The following is an 11542-nucleotide window of genomic DNA, read 5'->3' as shown; positions in this document are numbered from 1 at the left end:
GAGAAAACAAGCCTGGTTGGAAATCCTCAGAAACTACACAAAGGAATCTCTCTTCTGGGTAGTGCTTTCTTGGACAGAGTGAACACTTTGTGTGAATCTGCAGAGAAGATGAGGTCCTTGGAGATAGCCCTGCCTTAATTCTAGATTTGCTGGACATTCTCCTGGTCAGGCTGAGCCTCCTGATTGCCCCCCTCTTATTTCTCCGGCTCCTTTCAAAAGCCAGAAAACTCGACTTACCTTTAGACTTCATCAGTGGCAGGTTCTGATCACTCTGTGACCTAGTCTTTCGTCTTCCAGGGGACACCCTAGAAGTACCTCTCCCCACCCCTCCCTTCTACAGGCAGCTCTTTTAGCTCAGCTTTGTGGCATCCTGTGAGCCTCCCAAATGGTCTCCTAGTCTCCCTGATCACATCTTTCCCTGTGATCACAGAGGAAAGTCAGAGATAAATCAAGGAGCTTGCTTAAAATGTAGTGGGTGGCTAGGACTCGTGGGCAAATATCTGTTGATCTTTATTGATTGTTAACTTGCAGCACAGAGATACTTAGGCCCATGATTGGGGAGCCAAATCAATGTGTGTTGCCCTAATCAGTTCCCAAAGGCTTGTTTTCAAAGGATTACAGTCTATGCTCCCCAAACCACCCTCAACTCCAGAGTGTTCATTCAAGGCCTCTCCCCTGCCTCCCTCACCAGTCTCTGCACTACCGGTTGCTACTATACAGACTCTTGTTTTCTGGACTGTGTGACTCCTCCATGGTGGGAGTTCAGAAAACACATTTTGAAAGGAACTATTTGAGACCATTTGGTCCAACCTCATTTCCCAGACGAGGAAACTGAAGCCCAGAGACAGTAAGTGCCATCCCGGCACCACTTGTCCAAAGATCAGGTGTGACTAATAAAGAGGTGGCCCTAGGTCCAACACAGATTAGTCCACCCTTCTCGGAAGCCCAAGCCAGTGGGTCATTCTACACCCCCTACTTCCAGGCACCGCTGGATCACGGAGCCGGACTCACACTGCTCCTCCATGGAGCCTACTGCAGGACGCCAGGTGGGAGTCTGAGCTCTCAAGTCAATGCTCTTTGTCTCTGCGGTCTGCAGGTAACTAGTCTGCGAGTCCTGTCTAACCTAGTACGTTTTCAACAGACTCCTTGATGTGTGTTTGGCGTTCCTGGAGCAGGTAGACAGTGTGCTCAGTGGGTCGCACACTTTCCCGGGAGGGGTGAGGCCAGCAGCCTGGCACGCAAGACCCCAAATACCAGGTTGCACTTTGCCATCGACTTCCACGCTGGTGGTGCCAAGCCTGCCAGGGTGAGGGCGCCTGCTCTAGGCTGAACACCTGCCGGCAGCAATTACCCGATCGGCTCCTCCAAGTCTCCCGGGGGCTACCGGCTGTTCCCACCCTCCGCTCGGCGGGCGCGCCCTCTGTATCCGGCCTAGGAGCGCGACTTTGACACCGACTTTGGCAGCTCTCCTTTCCCAGGGGAGCTCGGGTCCCCCAGCGAGCCGCGCCCCTCTACCGGGTCCCGGGTCACCGACTCCCCCCAAACCCCGCCCCCCCCGGGTGGCGGGAAAGTGCGGCGGGGCTACAGGGGTGGGGGGTTGGGCGCTGGGTCCTCCACCGAAGCGGGGAGCCCAGAGGTCGCAACTGCCAGGCCGGGCGAGTGGGGGCCGTGCTCGGGGTGCCCACCTGCCGCCGGGGCGCACGCAGGGCGCGGGCTTCTAGCTGGGCAGCGGCTGCGGGCCCCAAGGCTCGCCGACCAGTGCTCCCCGCCCCCGGGAGGGACTGAGGGAGGACCCGCCCCCAGCCCCGGCCCAGCCTAGCCGCAGCCCAGCAGGGCAGCCCGGGGGAGGCGCGGGGAGCAGGCCGGCACCACCCGGGAGCGGAGGAACCTGTTTGGCAGGTCCCGGGGAGCGCACAGCGGAGGACGGCCGCCTCGGAAGGGCGGGCGGGGGAGGGCCGGGGCAGTGGGGAGCCGCGAGGCCCGGAGCCGCCGCCACTGCACCGACACGCCGCCCGCCGGGCCGCGCCAGCCCCTCGCATGGAGCGCTAGGCGGCCGTGTGCGCAGCGAGCGCGGAGAGTGCGCCCCGCCGATGCCCCTGCCGGGCCCGGGAGGTCAGGTAAGAGCCGCGCCGTCTGGGCCCCGACCCTCCCGCTCCGCTGCGCCCAGGCCCCGGGGGCTGGCGCTGGGGGGCGGACCCCACACGTCCAGGATGCCGCGGCGGCTGTGCGCGCCCTCCGGGCCCTGAGTTCGCGCTCTGGGGATTGGGCTGTCCAGAGCTTTCCCGGCCCCGGGGACTAGGGGGGAGCAGGGGGACAGGGATACACTGAAGGAGAAGGTTCGCGGGGTTCGGAGGACTGGTCGCGGTTTGGGGGCGCCTGCTCGCTAGCCACACGCAGGTCCAGGGTTGAGCTCTCCGGGGTGAGCCTGGCAAGGCTGGCAGGTCCTCGGGGCGTGTCTCCGGCTTCCTTTTCGTGACTGCCAACCCCCAAACCCCTCCGAGCTTAGATTCTGCCGGCGAGGCCCCACTTTGGGGAGCCAAGGCGCCCGGAGAAAGACTTGAGGAGCAGTGGCAGCCCGGGACACCTGCGGGCAGCGATGGAGGTGGAGGTCGCCTCCGCTGGGGACCGGCCTGCTCCCCACCTCTCCGCTGGGACCGGGGCGCCCTTGCTGCCTAGTGTGGGGTCTCAGCCCGCGGCTCCCCCTGATTCTTCCACCGGCCACTTCCTCCCCTCCCCACACTGTGATGTCCCAAGGCTGTCCCCTCGCCGAATGCGTGCGGATGGGACCAACTTTCGGGGTGGCCTTGTTGCAGAGCAGAAGGGCGAGAGCTCCTTCCCTACTCCCCCCCAAAGTAAGAAAGGCCTTGAATGGCCCGCCTCTTCCCGAGGGGTGTGCGCCCCGCCAAGTCCCCGCAGAGGGAGCCTCAGATAGCTGATCCGTGTCAGTCAGAAAGGGGCGGGGTAGAGGCTGGCGTGCACAAGCTACGAGAAGCGGGGTCACTTTTTCCAGAGCTCAGTGAGTCCGCTCTGCCCCACTCGAGTCCTCTGGCCTGCCAGCCCGGCCGAGCAGTCTTGGGTGTGCTCCCGACTCTGGGGTAGTTCCAGCCACCTTTGCGTCCCCTGCAGGAAAACGGCCCTCCCTGTGGATCTGGGTGTGTGTGTGTAGGGGGGGGGTGTGGAATCCTCTTTTATCTACCTGGGTCTGGCCCATTCCTTGAAGATGAAATGAGACTACACGTCACAACACAGAATAGGAAAGTTCACTGAGCTTGGCGACAACATTTAAGAAATTAAAAAAAAAAAGTGTGATAAGATCTTCCCTGACAGGAGATAAAGACATTAAGGAAGAGGAAACAGAATAAACCGTCAAGTCCCAATTTTCAGTCTCAGGAGAACTTTTGTGTTAGGCCTCAAAGACCTTTCATCAATTCCCCGGCCTATTGTTGAAGGCCTAATTAAAACCTATAATGCATATACGCCACAGAGAGATGACTAATGGCCATTAGCTGATTACTTTCTGGGGGAGAATTTGGGCTGCCTGCAGTTACTCCTTTGAATTTTCTTAATGGTTTTCATTATCGTGTGCATTTACGTGTGACGGTTTCCTGGTTCTCCTCTTGAACAGCTCGGCTTCTGGCCACGTTGTGGTAGTTGTGTTTTGATCTTTGGTAGTGAGCCTTGTTATCTGTTGTATAGAACCTTGCAAGAGGCTTGTGGCTGAAGACAGGTGAATACAGATGCCTTCTCCATGTGAGAGCTCCGCTCAGGTATCCCTTCTAGCAAGCAAAATGTGTGCTGGTTTGCACACTTGTAAGCTACCAGGAGGTGTGCGTGCTTTTAACGGGGGTCTTTTGAATAATGATTTGGCAAGATGAACCAAAGGAAGTTGGCAGGTGTTAAGACCAAGCTTGGGACTGGTTCTAGGCTGTACCTGGCTAAGGCCAAGGATCAGATCTGATCTCCTGAAGTTTGTTTCCTCTCCTGAGTTTATTCATTGTTTCCTCTCCTGAGTTTATTCATTTTTTTTCTATTTCCTTTCCTTCTTCCTTTCTTTCCCCTTCTTTTCTTTTTCTTCCTTCTTTGCTTTCTCCCCTCTTTCTGGTAAAGCATGCAGTTTTTGAAAACACATGAGTGGCCCCATCACATGAAAGGAAAGGTTAGTTTTCCTTTCTGCCTCTGAAAGAAAAAGATTCTCACAGATTTATAACTTCACCTTCTTTTAATTGCATTGAATTTTTGGATTTACCTTAAAGCAGTTACTTAACTTTTTCAAACTATATGACTTTAAATGTATTCCTAAATTTTCTGAGCCTCAGAATTTTCTTTTTCTTTGAATTTTAATCAAGACAGAAAGGCAGAGAGAATGGAAAAACCATTGCACCAACGTTTCCCTTCAATGTAGTGGGGGCCAGGCTAGAACCTCGGCTGTACAAATGGCAAAGCAACGCACTATCCAAGTGAGCTACTTTGCTAGCCCCTCAAAATTTTCTAAACCTCAGTTTACTTATACTGAGGGACCAAATGATATGATCAGCTGGGGTCAGGTGGTGGCACACTCACTTGAATGCACATATTCCCATGTGCATGGGCCTGGGTTCAAGCCCCAAATCTCCACCAGCAGAGGGGAATCTTCGCAAGTGGTGAAGCAGGGATGCAAGTCTCTCTTTTTATATTAAGTAAATATAAATTTAAAAATATCTGATCAGATGCTCTGGTTTCTCTTCAGATTGCACAAATCTTTCGCCTTTTGCTAAAGATTTCCATGGAGAGGAGCAAATCTGAGTTTCACTTCAATTTTTTGAAACCCTATTATGCCAGGGTTAAAAAAAATTAATAATCTGATCAGTCTTCTTGGGTTATTGAGAGGACAGATTAATATTCCTTGTACATAATAGTGATGTTTGGATGCTTTCTTACTTTTGTTATTAAACGGATATGTATTTTCTGTTTTAAATATTTTTCTTTCTTTTTAACTTTATTTATTCCCTTTTGTTGCCCTTGTTGTTTTTTTATTGTTGTAGTTATTATTGTTGTTGTAGTTATTGTTGTTGTTATTGATGTCATTGTTGTTGGATAGGACAGAGAGAAATGGAGAGAGGAGGGGAAGGCAGAGAGGGGGAGAGAAAGATAGACACCCGCAGACCTGTTTCACCACCTGTGAAGCGACTCCCCTGCAGGTGGGAAGCGTCCTTGTGCTTTGCGCCTCGTGCTCTTAACCCACTGCGCTACCACCCGACTCCCTAAACGGACATATTTTTTAGTGACATGATGCCAGGTATCTGATGTATTTTTAAATATTTTATTGGGTTATTAGTTTAAATGCCATTTTAGTTGTTCATAAGCTACATTCACGGAATACAGGTGCTTCGTACAACTTGCTTCACAGAGATTTTAATCAGATATTGTTGCTCCTTGGTTTCAACCACTGTAGAAGAATCTTAAGCTTTATGAATGTGGAGGAACTTGCTTTTTAGGTACCAGATCAAGTTGTGAGAGCTGCATTCAGGTCTCCTATCTCTAGAGAGGTACCTTTAAGTTACTTAAGCATTCAGACTGAGGATTTGCCTCTGTATCTGCTTCTGGGTTAGTCCTCTGAAAAGCTTTTCTTTGCAGTGTCTTCAGGTTATCTTGTGAGTTTTCAGCTTTGTGTGTTGGCATCACTCAGTCACATTAACTGTATTCATGCCTGTAGGTATTTTGTTACTTATTAAAGAAAAGTAAAAATTAATTTGCTGCCAGAAGAGTTTAATAACACAAAAAGATAACCTTGTCTTCTTTGTTCTGTGCACCAAGTTACACCCATCTCTGTCCCCAACTAAAAATAATACTCTGGTTAAAATCCTTTGGGATCCTGTGTCACTGAGGACCTAGGATTGTTGAGAAAGATCTAGAAAGTGTGTGTGTGTGTGTGTGTGTGTGTGTGTGTAAAAATCTTATTTCTTGTTTTTGAAAACAAATAACTTTTAAAAAACATTTTATTTACTTTAATGATGGAGATACAGAAAGATAAGAGAAAAAGATAATGAAACCAGAGCAGCACTGCTCAACTCTGGTTTATAATGGTGCTGGGGATTGAACCTGGGACCTCAGAGCCTCAGGCATGAAAGTCTTTTAGATAACCCTTATGCTATTTCCCTAGCCCCTACAAAAGACTTTAATCACTGGATCATTTAGGAGTATAGCCTATTCACACATTTCCTGACACTTTGAATGCATAGTCCTTGAAAATATCACCAGGACCCCTGCACAGAGTGCTGAGTCCTCACAGAGTGCTGAGCTCCAGGTTGCAGTTAAATAGTTTATAGCACTTGCTGTAGCCTTTGTACCTAGCTGTGGATCCACGCCTCCCAGCTTCCCTGATGGATAACTTCAGGCAAGTTACTTTAACTCCTCTTCTGTGAAATGGACCAATAATAGTTCTGCCTCACAAGGTTGTGTAATGAGCTCCAAAAGGGAGAATTTAGGCGAGAAGGCTTAGAGTGGAGCTTGTTAAATGGAGTCATTAACGTTACTGCTGTATTGGAAGCAGAGCTCAGTACCATTCTTCCTCCAGCAATTAACTGCTCTCCTCCCTGGCAGGCAGTGCAGCGAGAGGAAGCACTCCACATGTTAGTACTTATTTACCACATACAGGAGCCTGTTTGTACCAGGAACTGGCAGGAGAACCCAGCAGAGTAGGTGTAAGGTTCTGAATTCCCAGAATTCAGGGGGTGGCAAGGAGGACCAGATACTCAGTGACTCCCAGATGTGTTTAAATCAGTCACAGCTGGCCATGAGGTTCTGGGGAGCCCTGGCTGTTCTTTCCTGGGTTGAAAGCCTTGGGGGTACTCTGAGTTCTACTCTATCTCCTTTTTTTAAAATTGTTGTTGTAGTTATTGTTGTTGTTATTGATACCGTCATTGTTAGATAAGACAGAGAAATGGAGAGAGGAGGGGAAGACAGAGAGGAGAGAAAGGCACCTGCAGACCTGCTTCACCGCCTGTGAAGAGACTCCCCTACAGGTAGGGAGCCCGGGGCTTGAACCGGAATCCTTACTCCAGTCCTTGTGCTTCACGGCATGTGCGCTTAACCTACTATGCTACCACCTGACTCCCTTATCTCCTTTATTTTATTTATTTATTTATTTATTTGTTTTTACCAGAGCACTGCTCAGCTCTGGCTTATGCTGGTGCAGGGGATTGAACCTGGGACTTTGGAGCCTCAGGCATGAGAGTCTGTTTGCATAATCATTATGCTATCTACTTCTGCCCTCCTTTATTTTTTAATGTTTTAAATTGTACTTACTTATTTTTTGCAGAGTCAGGGCCTTTTGTGTGCATGATTTCACGATTCCCGAGTCACTTTTTGATTCAGATAAAGAGAAAGAGACAGGGCCGGGTAGTGGTGCACCGTGATCACGAGCACACACATCTCACGTTGCCATGTGCAAGGACCCTGGTTTGAGCTGCAGAGGGAAAGCTTCACACTGAAGCAGGTCTGCAGGTGTCTCTCTTCCTCTCTGTCTCCCCCTTTCCTGTCAATTTCTCTCTGTCCTATCAAATAAAACATAGAAAGGGAAAAAAGGGAGGGAGGAGGAATGGCCACTGAGTGGCGGATTCGAAGTGCTTGTACCCAAGCCTCAGTGATAACACTGGTGGCAATAAAAATAAAAAAATAAACGAGAGAAAGACCACAGTGCTGTCTCCCCCCCCCATACCCTGGCACTCCCAGGTGGCTTCAGGGCTCATATCTGGACCACACACATGGCAAGGCACCACCTACCTGGTAAACCACTCCTCTGGCCCTGTCTCCTTCATTACTAAAATTGATTTTTATTTTAAAGAGTATTAATTTTTAAGTGAGTGAGATCATCTGCTGTCTGTCTTCCTCCTTCTGGTTAGTTTACTTTTCATAGTCACGTCTTTCCTTACAACTGATTAGTCTCCCATTCAGGGGAAACAGAAGGTAAACCTTGGACTGGTTTGGTGAATTGCACCAAAGCAAATGACTCTGGGGAAGAAAAATGGGGGGGGGGGATAAAGAGGGGAAGAGGGGCTTTGGGGTCCTGGTGCATGATGGTGGAAGAGGACCCAGGCTGGGGGTGAGAGTGTTTTGCAGATAACTATCCATGAGAAGATGAAAAATGTACCCATGTGCCAACAACTGTACTGCAGAACATTAACCTCCCAATATAAATAAATAAATAAATAAATAAATAAATAAATAAATGTTTTCTATGAGAGAGTGAGCCTACTCATTTCTGGCTCATGGTAGTGCTGAAGTTTGAACCTGGGACCTCAGGCATGCAAGTCTTGTGCTATACTGCTTAGCATAGCTAGAACTGTTGTGTCTCCTCACCAACTGAGAAAGCCACACGAAGAGTACAGAGCCTTTAAAGAAGCCTCCAGGTTCTTGAAGGGCCACCAGGAGTGGTAGATTATTGCAGGCAACGTGCCCCAGCAGTAACCCTGGTGGCAGCTGTGCAGTCTGGTCTCCCTTTCCCTCAGCCTCTGTCCTCCTGTTTGAAAAGGAAACTATGCTTCTCTCTTCAAAACTCAGGAGCTTCAAGAACCCAGAGGCTTCTTTAAAGGCTCTGTGCTCTTCGTGTGGCTTTCTCAGTTGGTGAGGGGCACTAAAGACTGAGATCCTGGGCCCAATCCCACTCATTGATTCATTTAGGAAGAAAACGGCGCACCCCGTGGAGCATGTGCGTTGCTGTGCTCAAGGATCTGGGTTCACCTTCAAGGAGGAAGCTTCATGAGCTGTGAAGCCAGTCTGCAAGAGTCTTCTTCTATATCTCCCTCTATCCCCTCAATTTCTCTCTGTCTTATCAAGAGGAAGGAAGGAAGGAAGGAAGGAAAGAAGGAAGGAAGAAAGGAAGGAAGGAAGGAAAGGAAAAAAGGACCACCAGGAGTGGTAGATTAATTGTGCAGGCAGTGTGCCCCAGCAATAACCCTGGTGGCAAGAAAGGGGGAAGAAGGAGGGGAAAAATAAGGATGAAAGGAAGGAAGGAAAGAAAGAAAACAATGTGTGAGGCTGGTTCCCTTCCTGCTTCTCCAAAGCCTATGAGGCAGTGTTGTGTGTCTCCTTCTTTGGTAAGAAGGTTGACACCGCTCCCTTCTTCCTGCTCTGCACCCCACCCCTCTCTTGTGTGGAGAGATGGCCACTTTGGACCTTGGAGGGCGGCGGCCCAGGCAGCTCCCAGTTCTGAAGGTCAGGTTCATCATCAGTCTCCCGGTGCAGTGGATTTGCAGGCAATCAGGGATCGCTGGACCTGGAAGCTGTGGGGAGAGTTGCAGTGTGAGAAGAGCCACTGGCTCTAGCAGTCAGGGTCACCCTTACTCCTGGTGGCCTTTCAGTGGTGATAGTCACCTCCCACCACTGTGATGACAGGGCCTAGAGCTCCTGTGTTGAGCCCATGTGGCGCCTGACCTTTGACTATTAGCTTTGGTCTTTATTTACACGGCTGTTGTTTATGGCTTTGTCTCTTTGCCCAGTGGCTCTTGTTCCAACGGAACCGAAGTCTGTTTGATTTAGAGCAGGCCATGCGCGAAATCAGCTTTCTAACCTTGACTTCAACTGAGTTGAGCTAGAATATCCTCCTCCAGTGCCTTGGGTCCCAAGAAGTATTGGGTTCATTTGATCTCCTGTTGTCAGGGATGCCCACAAGGGCCACAGGGTTGCTGACGTATCATTGGTTACTTACTTTTGATGTATGCAGATCTTCACTTTCCTATTGGAACAGGGCAAACTAATGAGATTTGGGTATGTGATCCCATTCTCTAAGAGGATTTAGAAAACACTCTGACTTGGGTGGATATTAATTTCACTCACACAGTGAGATGGTCCAGGAGTTGAACATTTCATGCTAGAAAAATGCTGACTCTGCCTCTTGGTGACAACCCTCTAGGTCTGCTGTTAGCAGCTGGTCAGAGAGAAACCTCTGGAAGCTTTGATAAGATGAGGGAACAGCATGGGAGAGTTTCATCCGGCTGCAGAGACTGTGGGAATTAAGTGTGAGAATTAAATCTGGACTCAGTTTTTAGAGCCAGAACATCTTTGAGAGGAGAGGAGGCCTTTCCGGAATTTTTATCTGAATGGAGCCAGTCTATTTCTTTTGCAAAGATTAATTTGAGTGGTTTCTGTCTCAAACAAAATCAGAGCAGCCCTCAGCTTTGGTGTAAGTGGCCATGGGGGCTGAACCCCGAATTCCAAGCATGTAAGTCTTGCCTTCTACTCATGGTGTAGTAACGTCTTTCTAAAATAAAACGCGCTGCGTTAACCATCTCCAAGCGCGAATCCTGTGGTGACAAGGGAATTCACAATATTGTGGGACCACTGTTGGCCACCCAGATCTTTCTTCTCATCCCATCCTGAGACCATGTACCCACTGAGTGGTATTGCGTTGTCGGAACAGTCTTGACACCTTTTTTTTTTTTTTTTTTGCGTAGGAAAACATGGGAAAATACACTGGGACTTTGCCAACAACCCAGTAGTTCCCCTTCTCTCCCTCCCTGTGGCCTGTTCACCTGTGTTCTATGAGCCTGGCAGTTCTGAGGTGTCTTGTGGTAGTGGAGTCACGCGATATTCGTCTTCGTTTCCTTGAACACCGTGTCCCTGAGGTCCATTTGTGTGGCAGCATGTGTCAGAATGTCCTTTGTTGAAGGCTGAATAATACTGCATTGTCTGGAGAGACCACATTGTGTTTATCTGTTCATCGGTAGATGAACGTTTGGGCTGTGTCCACCTTTGGCAGTTGTGAATGTAATACTGCTGTGAGCAGGGTTCTTTGAGTGTTGGGAATTTTTTTTTCCAAATCATTTTATTGAGGAAATAGTGGTTTATGGGACAGTTAATCACATGACCACAGTTTCTTATCTCCTCCAGGATAGGTGTCTTCTGCACACTCCTCCCACCACCAACTCAAGTCTCTCTTCACCACCATCACGTCCTGGGTACATGATGCCCCTTTTTCTTCCTCTCCCCTCTCGCCCTAACCCAGAGGCTTTTACTTTGCTGCAATACACCTCACCCAGTCCAAGTTGTCCTCCAGTGTTTCCTTTCTCTTGCCTTGTTTTACAAGTCCCACTTGTAAGTGAGACTATCTGGTATGTATCCTTCTTCTGACTTAACCTAACTTTGCATGATTCCTTCAAGTTCCATCCAACTTATAGAACAGGAGAAGATGTCACCATTTTCCTTCCCTCCCTCCCTTCCTCCCTTCCTCCCTTCCTTCCTTCCTTCCTTCCTTCCTTCCTTCCTTCCTTCCTTCCTTCCTTCCTTCCTTTTGCCTCCAGGGTTATTGCTGGGGCTTGGTGCCTGACTACAAATCCACTGCTCCTAGAGGCTATTTTTTCCCTTTTGTTACCCTTGATGTTTTATCGTTGTCGTTGATGTTGGATAGGACAGAGAGAAATAGAGAGAGAAGGGGAAGACAAGGAGGAGAAGGGAAAGATAGACACCTGCAGACCTGCTTCACTGCCTGTGAAGTGACCTCCCTGCAGGTGGGGATCGCTGGGGCTCAAACCGGGATCCTTACGCAGGTCCTGCACTTCGGGCCACA

The 11542-nt window shown here is 49.5% G+C and overlaps 1 protein-coding gene and 1 non-coding gene across 2 annotated transcripts in view; both read left to right on the top strand.

Moving 5' to 3' along the window:
* The first annotated feature begins 1659 nt into the window (after nt 1-1659).
* The window catches only part of ATP8B1 (ATPase phospholipid transporting 8B1), a 155005-nt gene continuing 145122 nt past the window's right edge, over nt 1660-11542 (top strand). Inside the window, exon 1 of the mRNA XM_007532238.3 lies at nt 1660-2117. The gene's annotated coding sequence lies outside the window, so the exon portion shown is untranslated. The remainder of the gene's footprint in view (nt 2118-11542) is intronic.
* On the top strand, nt 4707-4822 carry LOC132533309 (U5 spliceosomal RNA). The gene has a single exon (XR_009545189.1). It is a non-coding gene; the product is annotated as a U5 spliceosomal RNA (small nuclear RNA).

The sequence above is a fragment of the Erinaceus europaeus genome, chromosome 15 (assembly GCF_950295315.1).
Source record: "Erinaceus europaeus chromosome 15, mEriEur2.1, whole genome shotgun sequence".
Taxonomy (NCBI): domain Eukaryota; kingdom Metazoa; phylum Chordata; class Mammalia; order Eulipotyphla; family Erinaceidae; genus Erinaceus; species Erinaceus europaeus.
Note: the sequence above shows the minus strand (reverse complement) of the source record. Positions and strands in the feature narration are given on the sequence as shown.